This window comes from Tyto alba, unplaced genomic scaffold (assembly GCF_018691265.1).
Source record: "Tyto alba isolate M040663 unplaced genomic scaffold, T.alba_DEE_v4.0 Super-Scaffold_1000006, whole genome shotgun sequence".
In the NCBI taxonomy this organism is placed as follows: Eukaryota; Metazoa; Chordata; class Aves; order Strigiformes; family Tytonidae; genus Tyto; species Tyto alba.
The window spans coordinates 3278635-3303155 of NW_024881272.1; the positions used below are offsets into that span (position 1 = coordinate 3278635).

The 24521-nt window shown below is 41.3% G+C and overlaps 1 protein-coding gene across 7 annotated transcripts in view; it reads right to left on the bottom strand.

The window, feature by feature from the left end:
* CUNH1orf21 (chromosome unknown C1orf21 homolog) overlaps positions 1-24521 on the bottom strand; it is a 132752-nt gene that overhangs the window by 86875 nt on the left and 21356 nt on the right. The window contains exon 2 of one of the 7 annotated variants that reach the window (XM_042807654.1): positions 22218-22306. The exons of the other annotated variants lie outside the window; for them this stretch is intronic. The gene's annotated coding sequence lies outside the window, so the exon portion shown is untranslated. The remainder of the gene's footprint in view (positions 1-22217; positions 22307-24521) is intronic. 7 annotated transcript variants of the gene reach the window in all.

A 24521-nucleotide genomic window follows, 5' to 3' on the forward strand; every position in this document is an offset into this window, starting at 1 on the left:
GGGGTGAGGAGAAAAAAAAAAAAAAAAAAAAAGGATTGGAAAAAAGTCATAAGCTCTACTTCTCCTTCTTCAAATTATTCAAACCAGCATTGATGGTGCATTGCATAATTATATTGAAAATTAACCCACTGACTTGCTAAACAAACAGGGCAAGGCTACACCAGAATGAGAGCTGCAAACACTCTGGAGTAATACCTTGCAGTGGCAGAAAGGGAAAAAGAAAAGTCAGAGTGGTGACGCTCTGTTCCTTTGAACCCACAGGCAGAACACCCTCCCCTCCATCTGTGGATACTAATAGCCGTGAAATTAAGCATTTTCTCCCCTTCTTTGAATTGTTTGTGTCCATGATGCAAAATTTCTGTGTTTATTGCCACATTTCAGCATCCTATTGGAAACAGGCTGTTCCAGCCAGCTGGGCGAATGCAGCAGTAATCTCGCTGAAAGGGAGAAGAATGAGTGCAGTGCTATAAAATCAATAACGCACAAGGAAACATAGAGAAAGTGCACCATGGTTTTATAGCATCTTACTCAAGCTGCGCTAAAAATACCATCGACAAACTAAACCAGCCCAGTCACCCAGTCGGATGGTGGAACTTCCATTTGCATGTAGCCTCTCTTGGGAAGCCGTGCTCAGCAGAAATCATATTTGAAGTACTCACTTTTCAAAGAGCAAACAAGAATACTGCAATCTGACAGCTAAAGAGACCCAACAGGAAAAAAACAAAACAAAACAAACAAAAAAAAAAAAAAACACAAAACAAACAGAAGCTTGTCTACCTAGTTTTTCCCAGCAGGGAAGGCCTGGTTTGAATTAATGCTACTGATTCATATCATCAGATTCGTTCTATTACAGGAGAGACTTTGCCCTGGCTGAGGCTTATCTTACGTTTTTTATCAGCAAAATTAGCCCCTTATTTTCTTTTCTTTTGTTTGCAATCAGCATTTCTACTGACCCAATATGCTGTTTTTGATTTATTAAAGCAACAAGTGATTTTCAAATAGAATAGCTCTCAACAGCAACACAATACTTTTAGGGAGCATGTTCTCCTCACTCAGCCTCAATAAGGAGAAATTCCACCAGGGAGTGCCTGGGAAGATATTTCACACATCACACAGTAAAATACAAATGAGGAAGGGAAGGGGAATCGCACTGCAGTCTTCCTCTTCATTCACAAGGGGCGAAGTTAAAGTAACACCAGTGTGAAAAGCCCAGCAACCCAGAAGCAAGATGTGTCAGTCACAGGACCTACCATTTTTGCCGTTTCCAAAGAAAAGTGATTACATTTTATTCTAACTTTTGGTTTGTTTTTTTTTTTTTTTTTTTAAACTGCAAATACTTCAGGAGTAGACATAGGAAGATCACCACCGCCGTTACAGAATGCAGTTCTAGCACCTAATTATTATTTTTTTTTCCTATTTTATTTTACAAGACTATGGGCTGGCAAGCACTGCCAAGGTTTTTTTCCTCGCACACAGTGGAAAAACGCACTAGAGATGGTATGTTTTTGGTGAGAAAGCAAAATTCTCATGCAACATATTTCACCTGCACAGCCTCTTTCAAACCAGTAGAGGTGCCAGAGCTTCTCTTTACCATTGTAGGTGGTGATACTCAGGCAAAATTTTCAAAGAATTGGGACATTTATCCTATGTATTTCCCCTTTGCAGAGAAAAACAAGCACTTTTCATTAAAAATAAGATTACAAGACAATAAGCTGAGAATACCTTACATATTTCCTGCATCTACATAAGCGATTGCTATAGCTGTTACAAGGACATTACAGAATTGCAGTAGAGATTTCCACAACACACACAAAATGTTCAGATGTGTGTTTGCTATCAAACGCCAGCTTCAGAGATGGCGGGTCTCTATAGCACCTCAGCCCATCGCCCAGTACTTCCCTTTTGGGTCACAGTCAGTGCTAGATGATGGAAAACCCAACAGAAACCAGCATAAGGGACCAGATTAATGGCAACAAGACCTTTTCCACTGACTTGAGGTGGCTTGAGGTCACTTCCCATAACTCAAATTTCATGGAAGAAAGGTTGTTTATTTCCAAAGTGAATTTGGAAATGTAGTGCCAGTGATCACAGCCCAGCCAGGCACACTGGTGTGATGGGAGATACTACACAGGACTACAGAAGAGCCACGTTCAATTTTCCTTAGTACATGACCTTCCTGTATATCTAAGCATAATCTCCAGCACTTACCGTAATGGGTAGGGTGCCCAAGTATCTCTAAAGTATAAAAAAACCCAACAATAAGCTCTCCTATTTAATTTTATTTCTGCCTTCATAGTTCCAGAGCAAGATATGGTTTACTGAGCAAGAGACAGTAAAAGGCCCTGAGGTACAGAATCAGTGATTTATACAATGTTTTGTACACGTCTACGTATGGGTCTGATCATCATCTCCCTTTCGAAAACTCACTCCCTTGCTCTGCCATACTAAAAATAATTTAAAGATACAACCATTACAGCTAGCCAATCAACCTTATCATTTAGAATGAGACTAAAACATAATTATGTAGCAGCTATAGCTGCACCATCGACAAAACTGCTCTGGAGGAAAATCCTGAGAAACAATTACCACACTGTGAAAAATCAGCTTCATCCTCCTAAATTCCTCCTGCTCTCCTCCTACCAGTGACGGGGAATGTGCCTCCAGATGTAAACACTGACTTTGGCTTGGAGCTGAACTCTTTTTAGGATTGCCTCTCCCTAAAAAGCAGTGGCTCAACAAGTCTCTCCTAAAAATGCAAAGCAGATACTTCTTTACTTCAACAGTAAAGGCATCAAGTATCTAATACCACACACTGGTGGTATTAGACTTGGAGACTTGGACCTTTAGACCTGGAGGTCTAATCTTTATTCTTTGTTCCTCCACACTTGTCTGTCTTCCCAAACGACTTAGTCTTTCTCATGAGCCATCATGAAATAATCACACAGAGATGGGTCTTCTAGATGCCTCCAGCTATGCGAGATGACACTTCTCCACTCCATGTAGTGATGAGTAGCGTCTTTCAAAACTCAGTAAAAGCACCTTTTGCATCATCTTAGCACAAATCTGGCACAGCTACACTCTTCCAGAAAAGGACCCTGTAGACTCCCCGAGAGCCGGGGTGCACGCAGGAGTCTCCATCCCTGCTCTTCAGCCCATCCAACCTCAGTGCCACGCACCCAAGGCGGTGGTGGCAGTGCAAAGTGATTCTGAAAGAGCAGTGATGAATTCTTCCTCTCCGACGCCGGGGTGCAGCATCCCCCATTACAGCAAAACTCCTTTGAGACCTAAGACTGAAAGCACACCAAAAGCATCGGTGCTGTGCCTCCCGGCTCTGCTGGTCAGGAGGGAGGAAGAGGAGCACGGCCGACCTACCACCTGCTGCTGGAGTGAGGAGGCAGCGAAACCGCTCCATCCCAGGGAGGATGACTGGGGCAGGGTGTATTGGAACAAGACTGGCCTGCACAAGCTGAAATGCTGGCACTGAGGGAAGGGGGCTGATGATTTAGTTCCCTATGGACCAAGTCCATTTAATCCCCACATGTATTTCAGCTCTACCCCAAACCCACAAATAATCAGCACACCTACGGCAAAAACAACACAAAGCTAGGTAAAAATTGATGATCTGACTTGGACAACCCAGAAGCAACCAGGTGACCTCTGAGGTTTGTTTTGGGCGCTATGGAAAATGCAGGATCTCCTAGGCACTGAGATTTGGAAATGTCTCAGCATGTTAACCAATCAATGAGACAAGAGATATTGGGCGAAAGCACTGAATACCCGGGGTGCACAGCAATACACAGGTTACGTGAAGTCTTTCCAAATAAGCAGGGCAAATGTCCGTCAACATTAAAGCACCCTCTCAAGTACGTCAAACAAATCTTGCTATTAATGGATAATAGCAACTTTGATACTTCTACACAGTCTTGTTTCAACATGAAAAAAATATTTCCTGTGGACTCGTGTGTTGGTTTTTTTTTTTTTTTTAAGCGCAAGGATTCCCAATACAATTACCTGTAATTGCATATTTTCAGGGTCTCATTCCCCTTTAGACTCACTGATCTATCCTAACAGCTCTACAATAAAAAGACCCCCAGTCTGTTGACTTGGTGTTCCCTAGAAAATCCTTTAGAATGTGCGCAAATGAGATGACAGACCTCATCATCTCCCCCCATCTCCATCTGCATCAGTGAATGACAACTGCAAACACAGCAACAACTAACCTATTTCCCCCAACTATCACCTCCAAACACACAGCATAGGATTATCCCACCTCACCCTGGGAAACTACTTTTAGTTCCTCTAGCCTGCCTCAAACATATGCCCTACAATTACGCTGTGCGCTTCCAGCTTTCACCTGGAGATCTTTCCTTGCTCCCCAGTAAGCTTGGCCAAGCAGCAGGTTTGGCCAAATTCATCACCACAGAGGAAGAGGGGAGCAGCTGCAAGCTGGAGGGGGGGCTGCTAGATGTCTCTGCAGCAATACATAGCCCACAATCTGCCCCCCACCACCACCCCCATGTCGCTTCCGAAGCATTTGTCATCCAAAGAGCTGTGGCAGGAGCCACTTCGTGTGCCACTTAGGTTGAAATTAAAACAAAACAACTCAGCTGTGCAGAAGCCAAGTGGGTGAGATGCCGGGGACCTGCTGCTAACATGTCAGCAAGGAAACATTTGCCATATGCACCTCTGTTGTTTCTGTGCAATTAAAGCAGGAAGCAATTAAAGGAGCCTCCTTTTTTTGGAGACAAGCTAGAGAAAGAAGAAATCTTTCTTCACTAACCCGATAACACTGAAACAATGGAATAAATGCAGAGATGCTGCTCAAAACCACAGAAGGTAGCTCATCCAGGCCAGCACGGAGTAATGCCAGCACAGGCACTCATTCCCATGCATGGCTGACTCCTCTATGGCTGAAATGACAGGTACAATCTAGCTAAAAATCATCAGTTAAAATTAATGATAAAAGCTAACAAAGCAGCTCATTTCACTCTTAGCTTTTCTGAACAATTACATAGGGTTCAACATTTCTACAGGGGATTTTTTTTCATGCAGTCAGGACACTTCCTAACCATAGTCCTGTGAAATGGCACAAGTAGGAATGGAAGGGATGCACACTGCAACCTGCGGCCCCAAAATTACACAGGCGACCTCTCCCTCCTGCTTAGCAGGGCTACTCCTCAGGATCGAGGAGGAGGAAACAGGATTTTTGGTGCTGAAGGTCACAGTATGGTATGGTTTGATTCAAGAGCCCTATGCAATATCCTATCTGATATCATACCCTATGGCGCAGGTTCTCCCCTGGAAACCCTAAATGGGAGGACAGCTGAGAAGGCAGGCTGTGCTCAGGAGCAGGAGAGCTTCAGAAACCTCTAGCCAAGAACAGGCAGCTGAAAAAACACAGGTGAGAGGAGCTGGGCTATGGGGAGGAAAAGCAGTGTGTCACCGCTCTGGCAAAACCTGCTGTGATCCATCCCCTGCTTTGATCACATCTCATCCAGAGCTCCGGCACGGGTGATTCTGGGCATCCCCGCTGGAGGCTCGGCACTTACAAAAAATGTTTCCCTCAACACAGATTTAGGAGTTTACTTAAACCACAGCTTTGGATAGGGACTTTTTCCCCCCTTTTTTTTTTTTTTTTTTTTTTTAAACTAAACTCCATTAACTCTAATAGATTAAGTAATGGAGACTTTTCCTTTCAATGGTGAGATGTGAAAGGATATGTATATAACCAAGCCTGGATATTCAAATAATAAGATCTGAACCATGTTCGAACCTATGATATAAATGAGTAGTAGACTAGTCAAAACCAGTTGAAATATTTTCAGTTCACATCAACACAGTTACAACTCAAACACAACCAGCAAGCCCAGAGCTGGATCAACAGCACAGGAACAGGGAATGCTGCAGATCTCTCCTCCCACTGATGATGCTGATGGGGTGCCTAACTTCCCTCTGTTACAACAAGAAGCAGTCAAGGGAGCAACATATCTCATCAAGATTAAAAACATAGAAACAACATTCTGTCTTCTTTAAATTAGCTACACCTTATTCAGGCTGTCAGCATCCTTCCCCTGTACTTTGGTCTAAGGTTACATTCCCCCCAAAGTGACCTTGTAAAGTTTTTGGTGTATTGGCAGCTGGCTCCTATTTGGCATCCCATATACCTGTGCTTTGAGTCACAGTCTAGGGATCTATTTGAAGTCAAAAAACCTGTGTTCAAAATCAATTGTGTATAAAATAAATTAAATCTTTCAAATTAGAAATTTTAAGGGAAAACACATCAAGCACAACTTTCTATTTCATGGTATAAATTGTTTCTGGATACCACCTGAATTTATTTAAACCAAACAACATGCAGAATAATAATTATTAAGAAATTTTTGGTACAGAGAGGGGTTTAAGAACCACCCTGAGAACATTTACACCTTGCCCATGAATCCCAGGCCAGCAAAACCCCTACAAACCCGAAGGGAAGGGCAGTTAGGTCAAGGACACAGTATCCTTTTGGAAAGGTCTGTCGGGGTTGGGTGCTGTTACCCACCAGTTGCTCACTGCCGTGCATCAGCTGGATACCATCATCCCCAGGCCTGACCTGCACTGCTCCACTGTCAGAGCATTCCTGATCTACTCCAACACAGAGGTCAGCCAGCTGAGAAGGGCTCCGACCCATGGTCCCCATCTGCAGAGGTTACTGCTGCCAGCTGCTTGTGCTGTCCCCTCGTTAAGGGACACTTGCTCCCAGTAGAATGAGCAGAACTTCTGCCACTCTACCCAGGACATCATGATCACGTCGGTCTGTGCCCTGACTCCTCTTCACCAGTGGCTGAATCCAAACCTCTCTTAAGTCTTGATTCAATCAACTGCAGAGTGACTGACCCAGCTGCTGTCCCAAAATGCACCTATGCAGGATGGGTACATTTGGATTCACCCAGTTCATCCAAGGCTGGTTTGAAACCACTTTTGCAGATCAAGAGTGGCGACTCTCCAGGTCAGCAGATATTTAGTGCAGCACCCATGCGTGCAAACGCCATGCCAGCAGCTCCCACATGCACAGCACGGACTTTGTGATTGCAGAAGGCATTAAATAACATTCAGTTGTCTTCACAAAGCGTGCATGTGCCTTCACGTTTCTTGAGGAACAGTGAAGATTATAAACTAATCAGTGCTGTTCACCATCAAAACCTGAAACTGGAACTGACTCGAGAACTGGGAACCATCCAAAAATATTTTGAGTACTGCTCCCAACTCGCTCCACACAGCACATGGAACATAACTCACCTAGGGAGGAGCAGGAGGTCACATATTAGTCTAGCTGCAGGACCGTGAAGTTTCTAAAGTCAGGGAGATGAATTGATGGCTTGAGGTCCTGCAGTTGTGAAAGGTGTATGACTGAGCACGAACAAGCTGGAGGAAATAATCCTGAAAGAAAATGGCAAATGAAGTGTTCTCCCACGCCCCCTCACAGTTGCTTGGCCACACAGCTGAGCTCTCACTGTGATTTTTCTGCCAAACCCATATGTGAATAGAAGGGGGGAAAAAAAACAGCTGAAAACATTACAGCCTCACAGGAGTCAAAGCAAGCAGAAAAACCTATACAGAGCAGGGGGAAAAAAATACATTCTGCTCAACTGTAGGAGCAGAGGAGAAATGTGTCATAAATAAAAAGATTCCAAATACCATTGAATACAATCAGAAGGAATTGAAGTGTAATAGGAGTTAAGAATTGTGCTGCCAGAACAATACAAACAGCTACAGGTTTATAACTCTTAGTGGATAACCCATGCCAAAATATGCCAGCGCAGACATCCAAAACCACTAGAGCTCTGCAGATGCTCACCCAGGAAGAGAAAACTGATGGGAAAAGATAATGCAACACTGTTCAATTTGCAAGAGAGGACTAAAATAATATAGGTCCCCTGAAGAAAACAGAAATATGGTTTACAAAAGATTGAGAAGACTTGGAAAAGCAAGAAGGACATGAGTATAAAGCTATTTGGCTGGCTTTGAGGAGGGGTTGAGCAGGTAATAGCTCTGAGGATGCAAATGCAGCACCCAGGCTACCTCTCCACTGGTCCACACTGGGCTAGGCAACATCCACAGACATGTGGAAATTTCACTCACTGCACAATCCTGATTCAAAAGTATTTTCTAATTTCTTCTGCTACGCTCCAAGCGTAAGTCTCCTTTCTCATGGGGACGAATTAAGCTGGCCCTCAAGGAGCTATTTTGTCTCCTTTTCCTTCTGCCCACAATAAACTCTCCTTACAACGATTTTATTATTCAAATGCTCAAATATTGCTCCATTTTCCAGCTCAATGCCCGCTGCACTAAGACCATCAGGGCCTTAGTATATACTGTCACTAGCATAAGGGGAGAAGGAACAACAAGTACCTCTTCATACAACCCACATAGCCACAAAGAACTGCTAAATCCACCTCAGCAGCCTTCAAACTCAAAATAATTTGACCTACTGCTGATAGTTGTGCAGAAACTACATTAAAACCATCATATTTCATCAGTGCTTATACTCAGCAGCATAGCATCATTTGGGGTTTCTTGATAACCTCTCTACAAGGAGGTCATACGGCTGTATCACCTTCCTTAAGGACTTGTCTCAAAGCTTTTAGCCCTGGCACGTTTATGACTTTGAGAAGCAACACAGTATTGGGTTAAACTTCATTTCTACCTTCGCTCCTTCTGGAGTTTGTTGTTATTTCCCTCTTCACATCCAGCAAGGACTAACTGCAATAACCTGTTGAGTTGAATCGCCTCCATCCCCAGCTCTGCAGGCTCACCATCCCCGGCCGGGCCAGGTCCAGCAGGACCCTTTCACCGGCCGAGGTCCACCGTCCCCTGCGACAGTGAAACTTCAACGCAGCTGCATCTGAAGTTAAAAGGCAGCCAACCAACAGCTGTACAATGTTAAGCTGATTGGCCCCTTTACTCCCACATTTAGCTTTTTGCACATGAAAATAGCAGCTGCTTTCCTGAGAGTAAATTCTGCAACATCTTTATAGCCTTCCTCTCCCCCTTTTTGCTTCAAGTATGAGAAGGATTTCTTTTTAAAATTAGAAAAAGAAGTAAGTTTATGAACTCTAACAGCAGGCAGGCCCTCTTGGATATGCTTTTATTATGTTAGGAAAGCAATACTGAGACTAAATTCAAACGACACTGACTTTTATATTAATTAAGAAGAAAAAAAGAAAAAAATAAAAGGGAAAATAGAGGAGTTAAGCTATTGCAAGTTGTAGTACTTCTCCAAAAGCTAACATTCAAAATTAGTGTTTACCAGAAGCTTAAAAGACACAAAACCATGCCTATCAGATCAAAGCAAGGCAGAAGCACTCAAAAGAAGCAATCTTGCTGGGGTGCAGAGCTGACAGTAAGCCTGCCACCAACCTGAAATGCAAAAACTGGATTTAGACAACTATGAAAAAATCCTTCAGCTGGTGGGACAGACAGAAAGCTTACCCACAGTTTCCTCAAATCCCAGGAAAGCTTGGCAAGCAGACCACAGTTGCTTAGCCCTTTGCAGGAGACTTGGTCATAGACATACAGCCCAACTGGGTCTGGTCTGCCACATTCCTCCCTCAAAAACCACTGCACATTTTTTAATGTGTTTCTTTTTTTAAAAAAAAATGGGTTGTTTTTTTGGTGTTTTGTTTGTTTTTTTGTTTTTTTTTTGGTTTTGTTTGTTTCCTAAAGTAAGGCAGCACCAAGAAAATTTTTAAAAATCACACACAAATCCCATCCAGTTCTCTAATCTTGGCTTCTCCTTCTGCAGTGCTAAAAAAAATACACAACAAAATCTCTTTTCGTTTTGTTTTTTTTTTTTTTTTTTTCCCCCTAAACAAGGTTATTGCACAACACAAAACTATCTTTTAGACAGTGCAGCTAGATGGCCTCAAGTATAAACCAGTGCCGTGATTGTGCACTTCCCTCCCAAGCCCATGAATGTGGATGGTCACGGCTGAGCAAGGAGCCTGTAATTGGAAGTTGGTTCAATATTATTTTAAGAAAAACCATATAACCAAGTCCAGTTCCCTAGAACAGCATTTAACTCAAAACAACACAACTGTAAATGCTGGCGTCATTTATAGCACCTGTAAATCATACATTGCCAGACAACTGATAAACACAGTCTCATGGAAATCAGCTTCCAGAGCGATATGCACCAAAACACCATAAATCCCTCAGTCAGTATTACTGTATTTTTCCATCCCCATGCTCTATGCAAATTCTGCGCAACTGAATTACGATACTGTAGCTGAGCACTTACCAATTATATTTTAAACAGACTATTTAAAGGTGCCTACATCCCACTGCAAAAAGCGTCATTAGGATAGACACAGCGGAAAAGCTTCAAGCCCAGAAGCTAATAACAGGATTCTTCTCTCTTCACCTTGTTTCTCTTCAATCGCATTTTTAAAATTCAAAAATTACATGACGAATAGCCATGGTTTTGTCATCTATAGTAAATCATTTAATACATATGTCAGTGCTCATAAATAAACCGTACTTCATCAAGGTGAAGTTCAGATCTTCGAGATTCCAAAGACTAAATCCAGAACATCAACGCAAAAGCTTGAAGCTAAAAAGAGCAAGGACAGAGACGGTATTTCTGGTTCATCAAGGCTTTGTGCAGAATGACGTGGAGAGAAGAGACGTTCTGCCTGCAAAGGCCTTCAAGGCTGCACCTTCTCCTACAGCAGTGTGATAAAGTACCAGCACCCACATGGAGAATCCTTTTAGTGACCGTCATCTGTTTTAAAATATATTGAAATAAAAACTAAAAATAGCCATGTTTTCCTTTTTCTGTTTGGTTTTTTTTTTTTTTTTTTTTTTTTCCCCTTCCCTTAAAGAGATTATCAAATATGCTGTAAAGCTTAAAACCAAAAATAAAAAAAATCAGGACATTCCGCTTGGAAATCATTTCACTTTCCTTCCTGATAAACAGCTTGCCATAACGTAACACTCCCTCATCACGTTATTTTGCTGTGCGATAAAACCCGAGGCTTCCCTATTTATGCCACTGCCATCGTCACCCTGGAAAGAGGTTTTTCAACACACCGAGTCCCCACAGAGCTGTGGTGCAGAGAGCAAAAGTGCTTTAACTGCAGCTAGAGCGAGGAAAGCTTGGTTTGAAACCTCCCGTACAAGCTCACAAGGAAACCAAGCAGTGCAAGAAGCAATTTCAGTAAGGAATTGGGTGAAATCACCTCTGCGTTACCAACACTATCCTACCTCCTTGCAGTGAGATTATGGGAATTATCGACTGCTTGCTGGGATGGAAGAGACCCTCTGAAGTCCCCAAAAACACAGGGGGAGAGAAATGCCATGGCAATAAAGGAAAAAGGGAAGAAGTTGCTTAGCAACTCTCTTATTCTGACAGCCCAGGTGGGTGAAAGAAATTAAAAGTGTAAGGGTGAATGAATTAAACATAGAAACTTTGTTTTCTACAAGGTGCTCAGCTAATGTGAATCACATAACCCTACAAAAGTCATAGGAGCAAAGTCAGCCTGTGCCAGCTGCAGATGCAGGGCAAAAATAACAGGTATCAACAGAACTCAGTGAAGAAATAAAGCAGCAAAAAAACCTGGGGAAAGAAGCCTTGATCACCTTCAGGCTCTATATATTGATGGCAAAGCGGCCACTTGGATTTCATTATCCAGATGCCAACAACTCTCCCCAAGCATCCCAAAAAGTGAGTTTCTGAGCAATCACCAGAGATCAAACTAAGTACAGCCAAGATGAAAAACCAGGAACAGCAATTCCTCAGGCGTTGCCGGCCGTCATGCACAGACGGTACCAGCTGGAATGGAAGCTGTAACCCTATCAGCTTGGTTTCTCCTCTCTTTCTAGGCAATAAAAAGATCTTATACAAGCCTCTGAACTCAAAGGACAAATGATAAAGTTAAGCTAAAATGTGACAGGAGGAATGATGTGGACGCTCACATAGCCCAGGGTTTAAAGCTGGGCTTACCAATGGCTTCATGTCTTCACTCTGGGCAACCCACTTTCCCAGTATGTGTGGATCCCCAAAGGCAGACTCAGTAAAATGGAGTTACAACATGCAAATAAGTGTTTTTGTAGACATCTGGTTTAAAAAAAAAAAAAAAAATAATAAAAATACTGGGTTTTGCTATTATTTGATACAGCAGATAAATCTGCATGTGACCAGTGTGTTTCAGTCTATAATGTAACTGATAAAAATGTAATGGAACATTAATCTTAATTTAAGGCTGCTTAAGTATCTTACTAGAAAAAAAAAAAAAAAAAGGATCTGATTTTATGCAAGTACAGACTCAGAGGAGGACATTAACAAATCTCTTATTTGTGTACAACAACCAGGACCAGTATTTCTGAGCACAGCAGACCTTTTCAGAAGGAGGGGAGCAGGTAATCCAGTTTTTACACGATAAAATCTAATGCTTTTGTATTTTCACCATGCCGCTCAGCTTTCCTCGATGGTTTGCAAGTGAAAAGCCAGCCCAGGCTGGTGATCTCCCTACCAAGCCCCGAGGATTTCACTCCCTGAGAGCAGCCATGCACCCTCGCAGAATACCAATGACATGGGATGGCACATCTGGGAATCAAAACAAGGGGCTCCAAAACAGGCCAGCAGATTGCAGGCAGGAACCTCACTTTCAGCGGGAACAAATTCTGTTTATTTCAGCAAATCAGACTGAAGACCTAAAATAAATACATTGCCCTGATCACTTCTCACTCGCAGCACAGCTGATAGATGATGAGTATATTAAAGACAGTGTTGGAGGTATGGAGCATGCCCATGACATTTCTTACTTCCCAGTTTGCAAGAACACCAAATGTTTGACTTACTCAAAATTTAGCACGGAAAAATATTCCCTATTCTGTCCAAGCTGGCTAGAGAGGAGAGTGGGAAATGCTCTGGAATGATTTTGAAAATTATAGATCAATCAGCCTTACAAGTTGTTTGAATTCAGAATTAATGATAGTGTTTGAAAACAACTAGACAAACAGGTTAAATAAAAAAGTTACAGAAGTCAATGTGCTCAGTTTTCTTGGATAAAAAAAATGTCACTGTTACTTGAATATTCAAAAGCCAGTGACAGCATCTTGGAGGGACTTCACTGTAGAACCCTGGCAAGTGGCTCGGAAGGAACCTTATAAAGTCACCTGGTATCTGCTGGGCAGAAAAGAAGAAGAAAAGGGGATGGGGAGTGGGGGGAGCAAAGAAGAAGAGGAGGGATCCTCACAAGGGCACATTTACCCTCAAAAGGCTTCCCTGACCCTGAATGTCAGTACAAGGCAACAACTCCTCCAGGAACACTCCAGACCAAGAGCCTAACTCAGGAGAGCTGAGTGGGCCTACAGCCTGCCTGCCTTCCTTTAGTCCTCATTAATTCTTCTCCAATCATGCAGTAAGAAACTTCAATACTGGGGAAAAAAAAAAAAAAAAAAAAAAAAAAAAAAAAAAAAAAAAAACCACAACACAAAAAAACCCCAAACAAACAAACAAACAAAAACGCAAACCAAAATCCCACATCAGCATTTTTTGTTAAATAGAGAGATGGGCTAACACACATCTCCAAAGAGTGGCCAGAGAAGAGCTATACACGATGGGTGGCACTAAACTGTGCAAATTAATCAAGACTAGAGAAAACTGCAGAGTGCCAAAGGGCCAGTAAAAAGCCAGACAGTTAAGCTGCCTGAAAGTGGAATAAACTTATCTTGACAAGCACAAGGTAACACAGATTAGAAGGAATAATATGCAACTGTGACCGAGGCTTTACTGTAGACAGCTCAATGACAACGTATCATTGAGATTCAGAAAACACTGTGAAAATGTGACAGAAAAAAACACATAAAGGTACATCAGCACCACAACATTTTATTTCTTTCCATTTCATTATTTACTATAGGGAGTTCTGCATACTGAATTAAAAAAATACACACTAAATCAAACCAACAAAAAGATTAATTTGTATTGATTTGAATGGCAAGATGAGATACAACAAATACAATCCTGATCACCAAAAAAAAAAAAAATTGAGTATCTCGCAACCATCCTCACTCACGCTTTGTTTTTATACACATGGACAGGGAACTGGTCTTACTGGCAGCTGGCTGCACCCTGGTACACTGTAATTCAGTAGCTCTCACAATTTCTGAAAAACCCTCTTGAAGGCATAGCACCATTTCATAGCATGTTTTAGTCAGTGGTAAACACTTGGAAGAGCTGTCAGGATGTGGCAAAATAATATGCACGACCATCCTTGCATATTATGCCTCTTACATAATTTGTGATGAAAAAGCTATAAGTGCCTAGTTGCTGTGCACTATTAGTAGACTCATGAGCTGCAGGTCCTGTTTCCCTATTTCTACAGACCCGGGTATCTCGCTTACCAAGATTAATTTTTCATGATTAGCACAAGCGACTCCATATGCACATTCAGATGTATTCCTTAAGAGGGAAGAATTTGTATTCTTCAACAGTAACACAGTCAGCTTATGCTACCAGACAGCTCCTTGCTAACATCCCTTCATTAAGTCTTCAACTCAATGCTAAGCTTCCCATTCCATGAGTTGCCCTGCCAATAGATGTTTTCCCTGTAAATAGGCATCATATTTTGTACGAGGAGGCTCAAAGAGAAATCACAGAGCAAGAAGAGATGAAAAACAATCCTGACTCCTACACCTTTACTCCCATTTCCCTAGACCGAAGACAGTATGTTCCTCCCCTTTGGATCACCTTCTGTTGTTACCACACACCCAGTCCATACGCTTTCACTTCTCTCACAGTAAGAGTTAACTGAATTTCCTGTTTTCAAGGAGTATTTTGCACTGGCTTTTTAGCCTAAAAAAAAACCTCTGGAACAAAACTCTAGATCAACTTTTTTTTTTTTTTTCCTTAGACACCTTATGAAAGTTCATTAGATGTCTCATAAGAAGTACTGCTTGCTAGAGGTAAAAGCCTCAGCACTCTTCAGCTCCCCTAGACACCTCTACACTTGGTTCAGAGAGGCAATTTTTTTCTTCCCAACTCCGCACGGTAAACTAGGCAAATCTAGTACAAGTTATGAATGAGCAACTGAGCAGAAGCTGTGCTAGAGAGTACCACACTCCACGGCGCAGGCTGCAACACCGCAGCTCGTGCCATGTATTTTCAGGCATCTCTGAATATGTGCTCGTGTTCTCCTCTACTCCCTTCCCTTGGACATGCAAAGGTGTACATGCATGTGTAGATAGATATATATAATATATGTGTCCGTATATATAAAGCCAACCAAAATATTTAGAAGGCACAAAACCACACATCTTTACATTTCAAAAACAAGATTCCTAAAAATGACTGTCCTTACCTCTTCCTCTCGTAGTGCCAGCCCCTCCCAGCTCAAATTGATTTAACAATGCCCTGAGCTAGAGTTTCTGCTGGCTGGTTTATAGGACAGAAAACATCTCTCACCCTCTTAAACATCAAAACTGCTTTCCAGAGTTGTTGTAAGGCAAGCCTTAAACTCATTTTTCTGTTAATCATCCTAACACTGTTTTGAAAAATAATTTTCAAAATTGTTGCAAATACTTATGATTATAAAAACTATATTTATTTATTGCCTTTAACTTAAACCTCAAGTGAGCTTGAATAATATTAATCCAAATGAGACCTCCCCCCCTAAATAATAATATTGTATGGCACTTCTAAATGAGAGTAAGTAGGATATTCTGTTTTTCTGCAGCTTTCTTCCAAGAAGATGTGAAGAAATGCTTGTAGGATAGGAAAGACAGGGTTGGGGGAGGAAGAGCCCATAACCCTTGCAACATATGCATGTCAAACTCTCTAAAAGCCAGGGGACTCCCAGCAACTCGAGACGAATTTTCAGTAAACCTGGGAAAACTTCATTTTTGACAGAAACAACCCAGGCCTTCAGATTTATGTAATTTCTTCTCGAAGCCAAACAACAGCCAGCAGCTTCTGCTGCACTGTGTTCTAATGGTTCAGGTTAAGAAAAAGCCACAGAAAATCACAGCAAAATTCCAGATGCACTATGCCAAGCAAAGAAATAACTGCATCCAATTAGGGTTATGCTTGCCATACTGTTTTCAAACATGAGATTAAAAATATAAAGCATTGTTACTATATTTAACAGGCTGGCTGAGCAACAAATTCAAGTGTCAAGACATGTCTTGCAACAGAACAAATATCTTTGATTGCAACTAATAATAAGATGGGTTTTAATTAAAACACAGTTGTCCAAGAGCATCAGTCTGGTATCTGCTATGAGGAGTGCTAGTTTTAGCACTGTATTGCTTGGAAGTTTTTTTTCATTAGGAATAAAGCATTTTTTATGCACTACCAGTATCCTTGTTATGCAAAACAAACTTTTTCACACTGCACACTACCGAAGACTTTAAAGCGGGAGACAAGCACAAAGTATACATGCTGAGAAACCTACAGTAATGAACTATTTTACAGAAAGTTTCAGATACTAATAATATCCTTACCTAGCTGTAGGCTTCTACTGTTAGAGCTTCACATTACAATAGATGGAAAAAACTTACATGAAAAATAAAATAAAACAAAACAAACAACTTTGTTCATGCCATTCATAAATACTGTCTATGCTATCCCTTGCAGAAAATAAGCCAACAGTTAATTGTAGGAAAACAGCAAGAAAGTAGTTCAACATGATGTCATAAAACAAGGTATTAGACGTTTTTGCTTGTCTGTTTTTACCACTGCTTTAAATATGCCTCTCACCTGCTGAGCAGAATCTCATTTTCTTGCTTTAGATAACAAAAGAACACGTGGAGTTTGATGGGAAGTTCTTGCATGACTTCTCTCTGCACCTAAAAATATTTGTCTCTCAGCAAATATATTTTACAACCTTTAATTTCTTTACTTTAGTCCCTACCAATAACAGCCCTTCCAAAACATGAAAAAATATTCACCGAGGACCTCCTTGATTCTTACCTGCAGATGGAGAGCTGCAGCTGCTCTGAGTGTAAGGCCCTATTGCAAACAGATTATTTACAAAATTGGGCTTTAACCACCAATGATGACAAAGTAGCTTGTCTCATTTCATCAAGTACAATACCAATGGATGCCTAACAAAGGATGATGATTTGGGGACCTACAATGAAGGTGAAGAGCAACCGTACCACTGAATGAGATCAAATGAGAACACTGATGTCCTGCGCTAACCAAACCTGCCCCAGCTTATTGCCCACGGAGTCATGCGAGGAGAAGAGAGGTCAGGCTGGGATCACAGCTCTGCGCCAGCTGACCACATCCACGCCGCTTCTGAAGCTCTTGAAGGATACGTGAAAATAGCAAATGATGTTTTTGATAATCCTCTGAGACCGTTCCAATTCTTTATTTGAGCATTTCCTTTGCCTGATGCTATTTTATCATTTGGTTTTACATTCAAAATGGCTCTGGCCAGAGAGGAAGCTTCTCCAAAGCCACAGCCCACTGGACTGCCAAACCCTGACTGTTCAGCACGAATCTTGCATTGCTCATGATCGTCACCAGAAGAGATGCTACAAGCATGTTACAGTATTTATACTGTAAATATCAATTTGATTTGTGTAAACTTCTGATACAAATCACTCCTCTTACATACAGATGTTTTTGGCTTACTAAACATTTATCTTCTTCTAAATACCACTAATGTCTTATCATTTTATATTTGATTCTCCTCCTTACACCTGAAAATCTCCTTCTTGGTGTCTCCACAGCCTCTCTTACTGTAGCTTTCATTACGATTAAATTGTTCTCCTAGAAGCATCCTCACAGGTATGTGACGAGACCAATCATAGCGTGGGTTATTACACGATGGACTTTTTCTGTAAGAGTCTGTATACCCTGTGAGAATCACCCTCTTCTAACACAACACAGGCAAAAGAGTAATTCCACCAGGACTTAAGGATTCCCCTTGCAGAGAACTGTATTATAATAGCTAAAAATACTTCAAATGTTTCAGCAAAGGTGAAGAAAAACCCTGTCTGCATCAGAGAGCCTCCGATCCAACCCTGTGCAATGCCACCCAAACGTGTCTGACCAGCCCTGGCCCCCACGAACAGCCGCCCCGTAAATCCTCAGCATTAATAAAGTTGCTTCAACACTGAGCCTGGTTTGCAGGTGACAGCCTGGGTCATCAAATAGATGGGGTTTTATCTTCCTGAGCCACTGAACAGAGAAAGAGCTGTCCTCTGAGCTCGAGATGAATGTTCAAACCCATCTGAAACGGCTCGAGCAAACCAGGGTGGAGGACCGCACACGCCGAGCAGGATTGGGAGCAATATTACTCCTACATGACACCTCTCCCATGAAAACATGGCTCCTCTGTGCATCCTTAACAGCCCAAAAATTTGCCATGCAAAAATGGAAATCTTCACTAATCCCCCAGATCAAAGAGAAGCTTAAAGCTTTAGGGATTTGGCTATCCTAGGAATGATGTTCTTACAGAATTGTATACATGGTAGATCCCTCTGCTTATGACTTTTTTTTTTAAATGGCATTTAAAAAAAAAAATAGTACACTAGGTTTATCCTTTAAAATGGCAATATGCTACATTTTATGTCTGATATTTTTATACAAATTATATAATTAGTAATTGGACAGAAAGATCAAGAAAAAGTTGTAGCATTTTTCATTGTATAAGTGCAGATATATTTTTTAAGAAAAAGCTGGGTTTCTGCCAAGAAAAAAAAATTGTAGTAGAAATTCTCTGGGGGAAAAGTATCATGTCCTGTTTGGCTTGTAAAATCCCAAGTATTCTTGAAGGTGAGCAAGGAGCTGGGGAGCATCAGTTAAAGGTGTAAATGCTATTGCAATGTAAACAGGAAGCCATAATAAAAGTAAATTTTAGCAGACTAAGTAAAATTCATTTTCACATAGCATCTTAAAAAATTCTACCTACCAGGCATCCTGATAACATCGCTTATTCATTGTGCTTTATCAATAATCTCTCATGAGCCAAAAAGTATGAGATCATATAGTCAACAACTACCATGAATATAATCACCAAATCGGTTATCTCTGCTAACATGTAAGGGGCACAACCTTTTAATGCAATAAGAAAACACCTTTTCACTGGAGTAACAATGATTTCATAGCTGATATAGTAAGATGTGATTCTGCATAGGTAACTAGTCTGCCCTATATATTGCATATGAGGCATACAAGAATTTTTCAGCACATTATCCACTTTTTAAAATCATTTGTATTTCCGAAAAAAAAGCCAAAACAAAAACAACTTCCCCCTCTTTAAAAAACAGCCATAACTTCATCTGCAGAGCCAGAGGTGCTCAAGTTGTGAAAAGTAAACATGTAACAGGAAGGCAGGCCAGAGAATAAAAGCTCTGTGCAAACAGTGATAAATTGAAATTGCAAATTAAACGTCTTCTCAAATTCCTGAAGCTACCTCAAAAGCTGGGGTATGAGCCCATTCAGGAACTGCGACAGCAGCATTTGGATTCTAGGCACAAGCAAGAAGTGTTCACTGCCAGCAGTAACGGGGTTTGGTGAACAAAAGGAGAGGGAGGAAAATACAACTAACTTTCTAACTTAAAAAAAAAAAAGAAAACCAAAAAACATTTTGTGTTCAACACTTCCCGTATCCCAAACACTCTGAGAAGCACAAGCTTCAGATTCAATTGAAAATGTATGCCTGGAAGTATCAGAGGTTATAAAATTCAGAGAACAGGATAGCAATACAGCATATTAATCTATTTAACAGCTTCTTAAATGTTTATTTGGCAAAGAAAACAGTAAGAAATACACAGAATCTCCTTAAATTTTCTCAAACTTCTAAAATAAAAAAGAAAAAGTATGGCCTAGATTACATAACCACCCATTACTGTACTTTTATTCACCTGATCAAGGATTATCATATTTTTCTGCCTCATTCAAAGCTTTACCGTAACAGCAGATCCATAACTAAAAAATTCGAATACTCACACACACTTTTGAACATCCCTGCTCAACATGACATCCTATAGGGCTTCCTTTCCAATAGAAATGGTTTAATTCTTACGAGTCAACCAACATGCTCACTGAAGTGGCACTCCCTCGGGACAACATTCAAATGAGCTCTCCTATTAAATTAAAAAATGTATCTGACTGCAGTTGTTTAACACACACTTGAGTTTCTTTTACAAGGCATCCTTCAGTATTCAGAGAGAGCGTGTTCTCATACTGCTCAATTATTTTCTTGCTAAAGAAATATCAGACCTCTGAAATGAAGGTTAAACATTTTTGACATACACAGACAGTGTATGAAGATATTTAGGGCACCACTCATACCATTAACATCAATACTGAATCTATACGTAGTCTACAAGCATGGAATACGGTGAAGAAAAATGACTGCAGGCTGCAAAAGCATGTTTAAAAATGGATGCTATTATAATTCAGCAATTAAAATCCTAGTGAGGAGAAAACTCCACATTGTGCTGGTTTTAGCTGGGACAGAGTTAAATTTCTTCATAGTAGCTACTATGGGGCTATGTTTTGGATTTGTGCTGGAAACAGTGTTGATAAGAGAGGGATGTTTTAGTCATTGTTGAACAGTGCTTACATAGTGCCAAGGCCCTTCTGCCTCTCAGCCCACCAGTGAGTGGCTGGGGGTGCACCAGGAGCTGGGGGGGGGCACAGCCGGGACAGCTGACCCCAGCTGACCCCAGGGACATCCCAGACCATATAGTGTCATGCTCAGCGTATAGAGCTGGGGGAGGAAGGAGGGGGACGTTCAGAGTGATGGCATTTGCTTCCCAATTCACCATTATGTGTGACGGAGCTCCTGGAGATGGCTGAACCTGCCTGCCCCCGGGAAGTGGGGAATGAATTCCTTGTTTTGATTTGCTTGCGTGCATGGCTTCTGCTTTACCTGTTAAACTGTCTTTATCTCAACCTGTGTTTTCTCACTTTTACTCTTCTGATTCTCTTCCCCATCCCACTGAGGGGGAGCGAGCGAGCAGCTGCATGGGGCTTAATTGCTGACCAGGGTTAAAACACAACACCCATCAATCTTAACTCTATGTTTTAAATTTTACTAACTTAAAAACTACACAACCATTTTATTGCAGGGTACTCCTGTTAAAAAAGATGATCTGGAAGGGAGGAAGGTCTGTGCACCCTTGGCAGGACCCACAAGGGCATCCTGGCTCTCCCTTTTACTCTAGGCACACAAAGCAGTTTTGGCCAAGACCTATTTCAAGTCTATGAGGACTTTCAACCCTAGAGAGAGGTGTGGAGCCCTCCTGTTAGATCTCTTACCACTTCCTCATCCCCTTATATATATATATTTTTTTTTTTTTTAAACCAATTAGTTCAGCTTCATGAGCTGTAAGTGATTCCAGATGAAGATGTACAGAGATGTTCGTCCAGGTCATGACAACACATTTTTCAGTCTGCACTAGGAAATCCTAATACCAGGCTAGCTGGGTTCATGGATTTATGCTCTGTGCATCCTGCCCCTCATATAAACAAGAAACACAATCAGAGGAAAATAAGAAGTGTTGTTTCCAATCAGAGGGGGAAAAGTCAATAAAGCCAATTATCACTGCTTTGGTAGGCTTCCAATCCCCAAAAGCAAATAAAATCTTTCCCTTTTGTGTGCATGTGTTTTGTTTATAAGTAAAGGAAGGAAGACACTGCCCTTAAAAAACAATTTTTTTTTTTCTCACTATCAGCCTTTAACTTCCAGCCATTCATGAAAACCAGCATGTTGTATAATTCAAATGCACTGGCAATAAGAGATTTCATTTCAATACTACAGACAGCAATCTGAAAAGCACTGCCAGGCAGGTCAGTGATATCTGAAATTAAACAAGCTCCTTCACAAGCTTCTATGCAGATGTGCAGGACAACACACTACATTTCATAGTACTCAGCCTCATAAGGACCAACATTCATACAATTATTAAGAAAGCAATTGAGAACTCTGCAGTTATTCAGCCTTTTAGTGCTGTGAAGACTGCATTCACAAATGCCTGCAGAAACACGATCTCCAGTGTTTGCTTAATTCTTGTACTTGAAAGAAAGAGTTTCAGATGACAGCAGCAAAAAAAGAGACCGATAATGGAAAGCAAGAATTTGTTGGGGAATAATTCAAATGTGAGACTGTTAATTAAATATGCAAAGTACTTCCAGAAGCAGCAACGGATAGACAAAAACCCAAATACCGCATCTATTGTAAACAAGTGTGAACACAGAGAATAAATATATCTACCTTCCAAACTGGGATTTGACTTCCTAATCCCTTGTCTACAGATTTTGGATTCGCTTCTTTCTTAAACACATGTACGGTGAAGGATGCCTCTGCAAGATTAAGACAAGAAGTAATTATTTCAGCATTTAGAAAAAAGGGAAATTGTTTATTACTCAAGTTTTCTTGAAGCCCTCAGAACACAGAAAACAGCTTTTGCTCCTGTTTAATAGAAAGGATTTACCAGTACGTAAGTAAACAGTGCTGCTTGTTACCAAACAGGCAACAGAGAGCTCTGACAAGCTCAAAACAATTCTAGGCACAATTCACAGGGTTTCAGATAAGACAGGTGAAAGGAGGAGTTGAACAGTTTAAATCAGTTTGTGTAGGAGAGAGCGCTGCATGCAATTTCTTTATTACTTAAATATCTGTAGTACGTAGGAGTAGCATGGGAAAGAATCACACTGTGCTGGACACTGTGTAAACACAGAGCAAGGGCAGTCTCCTCCAAAAAGCCTATCATTAAAGCATAAAATAGAAGGTAAACAAATACTAGCACAAGGTCAAAGAGAAGACAGTTTGCAATTCCTACTAAAATTAATTTTACTTCTGTTGAACCCGTCAGAAAACTCAGAAATGGCTTAACGATAAACACTATGACTACTATCATCCAGTCCTTATAAAATGCTGCTCATTTTAGGCATCAGGACTGGTTTTCAGAAGATGGAGGGTACCACTCAGAAGATGGAGGGCACCACAATTCCCATTTTACATACGGGCAAACAGACAACTAAACATAATTGCAGCAGGTTCCAGATTAAAATAGATCAGCCTTCAGCCCCTCAACGCAATGAATCACCCTCAGCTTGAAAGATGGTTCTATAAAAGCAGATCCAGTCAATTGAGGTCTATGCAGCAAGTCCGTAGCATCGGCAAAACGTACCGTGCTCACAGATGAGACGGGTGCTTGGGATGCTCCTGGCACAAGCAGTTTTATGGGGAAAAGCGGGTAAGCCTTTTGGGGGTAGTTTTACGGGGAAAAGGGAGATGCAGACAAATCCGGATGAATCTCCTGTATACAAACTGACAAGGAGAGACACGCAGTGGTTGACGCTGTATGTAATAAACACAACCAGTAAGAGTCTAGACAGGCTTTCAGTGCGTAAATATCAAATTATATGAAACATGCTGGAGGGGACTTGCAGCAACCTCTAATTTTAAGATTCTACCTGAAGTTTAAAAGAAAGGCAGCGATACCCTCCTTGGCTCTTCCCCCAAACAGATTCTGCCGATTTGCCTAACCAGACAAATCAGATAAACCTTGTGGTTTATAAGTACCTTTCAAGTTTATTCTCAATAGATCAATTGAGAAAAACTATGGGCTTGGGGTTTTTTTCCTCCAGAAGAAAAAGCGAGCACGGGAGGAGAGAGTCCCCTTCCCCATGTAACTTCTTCATCCCTCTTTATTCTCACAGCAAGCTAGAAAACTGAGCTATGCCCAGCACCGTCACTGTCCTGCCCAGTGCACACTGAATTGCTCTTTTTTTTTCCCCTGAGAACAACAAGAAAATAGTTTCCCACTGTGTTGTTCCCAAACATATTTGCCTAAACTATTAAAACAGAAAGTTAACTGCTCCTGCCACAACCCTTCTGCTCTGTAAACACTTCACACAAAGCACATCTGAAACATCAATCCTTTATCATCTAATTTCAGAAATATTTTGCAAGTATCAGTACTGCAGTTAGAACTCCTCACGTGCTTTTGTGATGGGTAACACAACCAGAAGGCGCACACGCTACACAAACTGTTGATGAAAGTTAACCTAAAGATTTGGGGGTCTAAAAAGGGGGGTTGACCTTTCACTCAATGAAACGACCCACAACATGAATACAGCTCACCCTGAACACAGGGAGGAGAACTGCAGAAGGATGACTAGAATCCTATCAAGAAAATTCAAATTTTAAGAACAAGAGATGTTTCCTCTCAAATCATTCCTCTCGGGCGTGAAGATAATCACTGGGTTTTTCCGCTTGACACAAAGCCATCAGGTGTAACTCACCTGTCTCACAAGCAGCTACCACTTTGTGCCTGCACATCTGTGATGCTCCAGCCATGGAAGTCAAGGTTGTGGAAGAAATTAAGTACTTTCCCACACAGCCTGCAATTCGGGTTGATTCACTCCAAAAAATTTGCATCCCCCCCACCTTTCTTTCTCTCTTCCTTAAGAGGAAACCTGGACAATGAAGGTGCTAGCAGACCCATCTGGAAATGCTCAGACTGCTTCAGAAGGTTCCCTGATGAAGAAATACCAGCAAGACGGTGATATT